Below are 7,747 nucleotides of genomic sequence, written 5' to 3' on the forward strand. Positions count from 1 at the left end.
GAGAGAGAGAGAGAGCTTTCTCCGTATTTTGTGCATTTTTTGTTTCCGTTCTAAATTGTCAATTATATGATAACATAAGTAAAATATCATCTAATCTATTGACATAAGTACTGTCTCCTAGTTGTTAGGGGAAAGTCGTAAGTTTTACTCATGAAAGACCAATTGTTGTACATCAATGATAATGCATGTATAATACGTATAATTACATAATTTAGAGTAGCCGAAGCAACAAAATGCCGTGTCCATACGACTTAACGGGAACTAAATACTTAGCAAACTAAATAATTAACAACCATCAAGGGACTGAAATTAATAACTAAAGACTAGGTGATCGACAATATACCCTCGATCCTAATGTAACAATCTTACCCCAACCTCCTCAGTACCACCACCGCCTTATATGATCAAAGGGCTCAAGCCACCAAAATACCCTCAACGTTTAGTCATCGGTCACCTTGGTTCTAGTTAAAGGGAACTGAATCAATTAACCACGTACCTTGTTCTCATACTAATTAACGAGTAAGGGTGGATACTTCTACTAATTCAATTGGATACAAATCCAAATCACTCTCCCAATTAACGACTCAATGTAAGAAACCAAAAGTGAAATAGAAAAATGGATGTGTTGCTATACACACACACAAAGGACTGAAAGGAGTCTCTACTAAATTTTTTTTTTTTNTTTTTTTTTTTTGTTTGGGGGATAATTATTCTAGAATTTCATTTGATATATTATTGCTAGTTGGTACAATTGAATGAATCATCCAAATAAATTTCTTGTTTCATCGGTTTACTGGCCAAGTTTTTCTGAACAGCTCCCCAAATTAGTGTTTGATCCGGTCATGAATACATATTCTCAAATATATATGGGAATAATACATTGCCTTCCCTGTAATTTTTTTCTTTTTTTGAGGGACCTCTTGTGCTTCCTTGAAAGTTGAGTTGGCTTAGACACTCTACACTATTCAGCATAATATATATTGAACCAAACTATCTCAAGGTTAGTCGATAGTCGATCATTAGAACGACAAAGAAACCCTACCTTGAGATCAACAACAACCAAGGAAAATATATGTAAATTAAGCACAAGGATTTTGGTGGGAAATTTACATCGAAGCTTGAAGGCTCGTACTTCGAATTCTCAAGTCAAACGAAGTACTGTCTCCAACCTAAACTTCCTAAGTTTTGTAATGAAGTAGTATATAATGTATAGAAGAAGATCGAATTTGTTTTGGGGTTGGGGCATGCAATAGTACTTAACTATCATAATATATATATAATGAATTGGTTTTTCCTAGGGTTTCTGACAGACAGTATTGGAAGCAATGTACTAATTAACTAAACACACATAATAATTTATTAATTTGTTTGTGTTAATTAATTTAACAAAACTCAGAGGAACATTGTTGCGGCGACCAACACGGAACAGCATATATAGAAGACTGACAATTTATCTTTGTGAGCCAATCGATGATCGTATCATTAACTAATTAAGATCAATGCATGGGGGATTATTATTTTGATTTTGATTACTTAACAAGTGATTAATTTGAGGGTTTTGGATCGATCAGTTAATGTCAACCTTCCTCGGAAATTGAGATTAGGGTTTTCATGTTTTGAGGAATTTTTATAGGTAGATTTATATTGTGGAAGCATCTATGTGATCAATACCGAGAATTTTCTGGTTATATTATTAGTATTTGTGTTTCAGCTTTCCACGCACTTTTGGCCATATCAAAGAGAAGAGGTCAAGGAGCTTGGAATATCTTACATTAACATTAGCACCTTCTCATTACAAATTAAGGATTTGTTTACATATATATGGGAGCTAGCTAGGGAGTTTTGATATTCATCGATCGCGATGTCCTCTTTCCTCGTTAGAAAAATGATCGAGGTTCAATATTGTATTGCATTAGAAAATGTTATTGATTCTCCGTTTTACCTTATAATGAGGGCTCAATCGGACAACCTCGAGCACACGTACGTGAAGAAGCCAATTTTTGCGATATTGTTTTTCTCTTTTCTCTTCAACATTATGCATGTCTTGGAAGAGAATTGCATGCGTCTTCTCTTTTTCAATCCTTTCTGATTTTTATCGGTTCTTTTAGCACAAGTTAATTGGTGTGCCACACTTCCTGAACGGAATCCATTGTTGTATTTGATTTTTTTCCAGTGATTTTCATTTCAATTTACTAAAATCCACTTATATTAATTTAGCGTCTCAAATACGTACCGGAAGCGAGTATGAAGAAGTTACGCACATTAATTGTAATTTCTTTTTAGTAAATCAGTGGGATATATTGTGCGCGTTTTGACCAAACATGAAGGACTTCTCCAGGAAATGTTGCTCCGATCGAATCAGTCATAAGTCATAACCACTCTAAAACAAGTGTATACAAATTAAGTAAGAAGGACATCCAGCTGCATCCACAAAATTTGACTTAATAAGAGGGCAAGTTAAGAAAGATCACGTGATGATGATAATGTGAATTTGATTGTGATCGATACTACTTTTCCATCAAATGATTATTGATATATATAATTGCCTCCCTCCAATGTACGTATCACTTTCTCTCAAATCTCAACTACGTACGTACATGTTGTCATACATATGCTCCATCGTTAGAATATAGGTAACAACATTAGCGGTTGAAATCCAAGGAGGCTAAACAAATTTAACTAAATCTTAGTGTTTCTTTTGATTTGTTTACATATATAATTATGAGTTTGTGTTTTTGTGAATCTTGTCTGCTCCGATTGTGATTTCTCTAAAATTACTTGTTTGTTTATTATTGCGTATGGATAACTAAATAATTTCGCTATTTGATTAGATTCTTTTTGTATGATCTTTAAATGGTACTCGTTCAGAACATATTTTGATAATGACATGATCGAATAAAGTGAAGATTTGTTTAGGGTTGTGAAATCCACACACTCTAAATTGAAATCTACACATTTTTTTTGTCTTTTAGTGATTTAAACTTTGTCTTTTTATGAATAAGTTAAACCAAAAAAAAAAAATAGTGTGTGGATTTCAATTGTTTATTGTAACTAAAATGAACAAAGAAGTTTCGATTCCCGCATAACGAGGAACATAGTTGTGAATCTCTAACATTGCACGCTGATATGTGTTTCAAAAATATAATCTCAATATGCATTTTCAAAAATATAATCAAATTATCTATATATACCGAAAAATTAACATGAACACCACATTAAAAGTTTATGCGTGATAGAATATTCCACATATACAGTGATAGACTGAGATAGATCGACCAGTTTCAAGTGATTCGAGCTAGTCTCTATAGCATAGATCTAGTTACAGAAAGTTTAAAACTAATTAATGCATAATCTACATCAGCTGCATTAGTAAGATTTTGATTTTGAGTTCATGAACATTACAAAGTGAAAACAATGATTTCCAAAGTACATAAAGAATATATGGTCTGTTGATTACTAGGTACTTGTGTGCACGCAAGTTATTGCTCTTTCACCATAGCTTCAGAGCTTCTTATGTATGCCGTCCGTCCAACAGAGAATATATCATATACTTTGGTTCATGATACTTTCAGAGAGTCATTGTCTGACTGCATCATTCATGATACTTTCACCTTCGAGTCTTCAACCCCAGATTCCACATTGTCCTTGTCAATCTTATTTTCAACCCCAATATAATCTACCATTTAACGTTTCTACAAATTTAGTTTAGCTAGTTCGGTTAAACTAACACAACTATATACATATTCAACTTTTTTGTTTAAGGTTAGGTGTATCGATCATAACAAATTAAGAGCAGTGTTGAAAATCGAAGTCTCGGAACTATATGTACTATTTAGATCTGCCTTTAATGATTCTTTTTTGCATTTTCCTGCTTCCATCGATCCTAAAATTACCGGTTTATACTTGAACTCCAGTTTCAATTTTAGGTGCTTCTATAAAGAAAAGTTACGTACAGAACATAAAAAAATGAATAGCTAATTAACGGGTACGTTCAACATTAAAAATTTGACGTAGAACAAAAGAGGATGGACAAGCTAGGCTCACCAATTTCACTTGTCTGATTGATTTCCCACGAGCTAGGATGTATATATTATGGTGTATGTTAAGTAAAATGTGTGTACGTATTTGTTTGTGGGTTCTTGATGAGGACTTGTTTTGGATTTCTTTTGTTGCTTTCGATCACATATATATTTGTGATCATTGGTCATTCTCTTTCTATTAGATGGATTAATTTCCTTCACAATCCCTCGCTCCCCTATCTGTCCATCCCTCACCACTCTCTTCTTCTTTTGTTTTCTTTACAAATATATAGAAAATTTCATCAACTAAAAAACAAACACAAATAGATAGACTGGTATGATTCTCTCTTTACCCTACTTTGGTTCCACGGTTTCACTTTGTAGATGATGACTAGTTTTGATAATGAAATCTATTTTCTTTGTCGACTAATAAGCAAGTATATATACTGCACTTCCTCATGATACAATAATTAACCTCAGCATGCAGTAGACCAACCTAGCTAGTACATAATCTTTATGTTTGTTTGACGTACAAGAAAACATTACCACCTTATAATTTTCCCATAGGTTTAATTTTTGATAAAGTATAATATACACAATCATGTTTTCGTCTTATTTGAATAAAGATCATAAGCGATACACTCATTCACAACTGCACTAAATAATAGGTTTATAAAAGTTTTGCCAGCATGATTGTAACAGTAGTTGGTAAATTTTATTTGGTCAAGAAGATCGTCTTTGCTGCATGCATGATTGAATGTTCAAGCTGGAAGCATCTATCTCCAGGATTAATTAGATATGCATGTCCCTATTCATATATCACATCCATCTTTTTTTTGCATATGTAATTCAGTCCTTTCTTTAATTCCACCCATTGCCAAAACCAACTGATCAAAAACTAAAGTTCCACATATAATTATTTTCTGTCAAGTCTTTAAAGATGTAATTCTCACTTTCTCAGCATTCTTCCGACAAAGTACAACATTCTTGACCATAATATGGATTAAAATCAAAAGTGTATATTAGTGGAAGATTTGGACAATATTCCTGAAATATATGCATGACCTTGAATTACCTTAAAATAGATAATAGGATGCAATATGAAACATGATACACGGCCAGGAGGTTAGTTATGCAATATGAAACAAAATATACTCGAGAAAATGATAGAGCACATCTAAAAAGAGAGAACATCTCCATTCAAACCCAACATGCATAACGTACTACAAGACTTAAAGTAGCAAATGCTTCTTCCTTTTCTTTTCTTTTTTTCTACATGAGTCCCATCTATACATTAGCCTAGCAATTATAGGGTAAGAGGCATAGCATTCTGTTTATTATATATAGTAGACCTAATTCGAATTAACATAAAAAAGAGGAAACATTATGAATCTTTTCCAACGACTTAGAGCAAAGGGGAAAATAGATAAGTGCCCTACAAATCTCTTTAGAACTAGTGAGTGAAAGACATGCATATCTAGGATTTTGACAGGAACCCATATTCACATATATATGCTTTAGTATTGTTCTACAATCTACATGCATATTTTCCTAGCCTTGTTTCACTTTCACTTTCCACCATTCCACACACTTATTCTCCTCCAATAAAATGGGCCTTCGAAACTTTTGAGGCATCCAATCAAATTAATTTTGATAGGGAGTGCAGTGGAGGTTTCCCACCTAATAGGAATTATGTAATTTGGCTTCAACGAAACCCTAAACCTTACAGATAAACGAATGAATAAAGAACATGAGAAGGAAATCTGTGTTAAAATGGAATCTGGTCCTGACCAAAAATAATTGTGACCTAATAACGAGCATGCTTGGTTTTAGCATCTGCATGCACTACTGTGTCACCAAATACACCACAAAAGCCCAAGTCTAGAATTAAACTAGAGGGATAAACAATGTTGATAACTTGATATTTCAGATAAGCAATGTTGTGCATGCGAAGGAACTAAGTGAATGTAAAGCAAGAAATCCACAACAGCAAGATTGTTTATCAGGAAATTTAACATTTAGGACAAAAAACTAGAGCTCGAGTCCATGAAATATGGTTAGCCTATGAAGGAAAAAAGATCGTATAAGAGAAATCGACTGCATGCAATTAATCCACAGCTCAATCACTACGATCTCATCGTCTAAAGTGACAATATATATCTTCTGCAACTACTTCAATCTTAAAGTGAGAAACAAGAACGATAACGTTGATTGCGAAACAATGCAAGGATGTATAGATCGATTATAGAGATTCGTACAGAAGGTAGATTGCTAATTAAGGCTTAACAAAATTCTCTTAATTCTAATATAATTAAGCGAAGCTATTAACGAATGTGAATTTAAAGGCTGATTAGCATCTTAAGGAAAGAAGGCGAAGAATAAAAACTTAGAATGCATGTAGCTGTTGTGAGAGATTGCGAAACTAGCCCGCAAAAATTGAATGAATCAGCCAAAAAAGTTTCAACGCATGCATCTTCCAAATCTAATGTGCATAATGAAGCTTAGAATGATAGACAAGATGTTGCACTCGCCACCTAGGTAGTAAAACACCCGATTATTGCTGGTTAGTTAACGAAGCTAGCTTATTTTTCATAGTGAGAACAGTTCTGGTAGCAAGAGTTCACCTAGCCTAGCTCCTGGATCACAGTGCGCAGTATCGATCTACCATGTCGAGCAAATAAACCCTAAATACTAGCAGCAAAACCAAAAACAGAGTTCATTCTAGACATGGTATAGTTGACTAGCATTACGGGAAAAGAAAAAAAAAATGCACGAGCTACTAGCTAGTAGTATTGAGTAACATCACACTACCAATTGAACGGCTAGCAAGCTAGTGTGTTTTTCTTTTACATGTCTGAGATGTCCATTCTTGATATCGATCATAGCCGGAAGATCAAGATCTGGTGGCGACGACGACAAATGTGCCGGCGTTGAGGCATGCAGCTGGTAGTATAAGCATGTACAACATGGGTGGGTGGTTTTGCTGGTGTGACCTCAAAACACACTGCATATACAACACGGATATCTTTTGACACAAATGTTGTATCGCCTATAAGACCCTTAGGCGACAGAAGACTGTTTTCATTTTGTGTCGCCTGTATTGAGATAAGGCAACACGGTATATATGTCGCCTGATAGTTTAAACAACGACATGCTAGAAGGTGACGTATCTTTATTTTGCCTTGAGGCGACACAGCTCTATAACTGCGAGTGAGAGAGAAATACGTCTTACAACAACATATAGGTGTAGGTTAATTTGTTTAAAGATGACATTTAAAAATCATGTGAAAATGTTACAGGCGACATATACTTGGTGAATTAGAATTTAAACTTTTCCATGCTACATTTATGTATCGCTGGATGAACCCACACGACATACTATTGATGCTGTTTCTGGTCTAGACATAGTACGACGACACATATGCATTGGGTGAATGATCTTCAGGCAACGTATATTTTTTCTTTTTTCATTTGGTCTCTTTAAAACAATAGGTATCTATCATCTGATATGTTTTAAGCTTTCACTACGTACGTGATATCTTTTTGGCTTTCAACATTTTCAGGCGACATTTGTCTATTGTATGAATGAGTTTGAGCTACATATAAGTGATGTATTTTTTTGATTTAAACTCTCCACTTAGGTTGCCGGTTGTTCTTTATGGCCTCACATTTCTGGCATCTTAACTTAGTAAAGACAATATATATTGTTATGTTTGTGTTGCCAGTTG

The sequence above is a fragment of the Fragaria vesca genome, linkage group LG5 (genome assembly GCF_000184155.1).
Source record: "Fragaria vesca subsp. vesca linkage group LG5, FraVesHawaii_1.0, whole genome shotgun sequence".
NCBI classification, from domain to species: domain Eukaryota; kingdom Viridiplantae; phylum Streptophyta; class Magnoliopsida; order Rosales; family Rosaceae; genus Fragaria; species Fragaria vesca.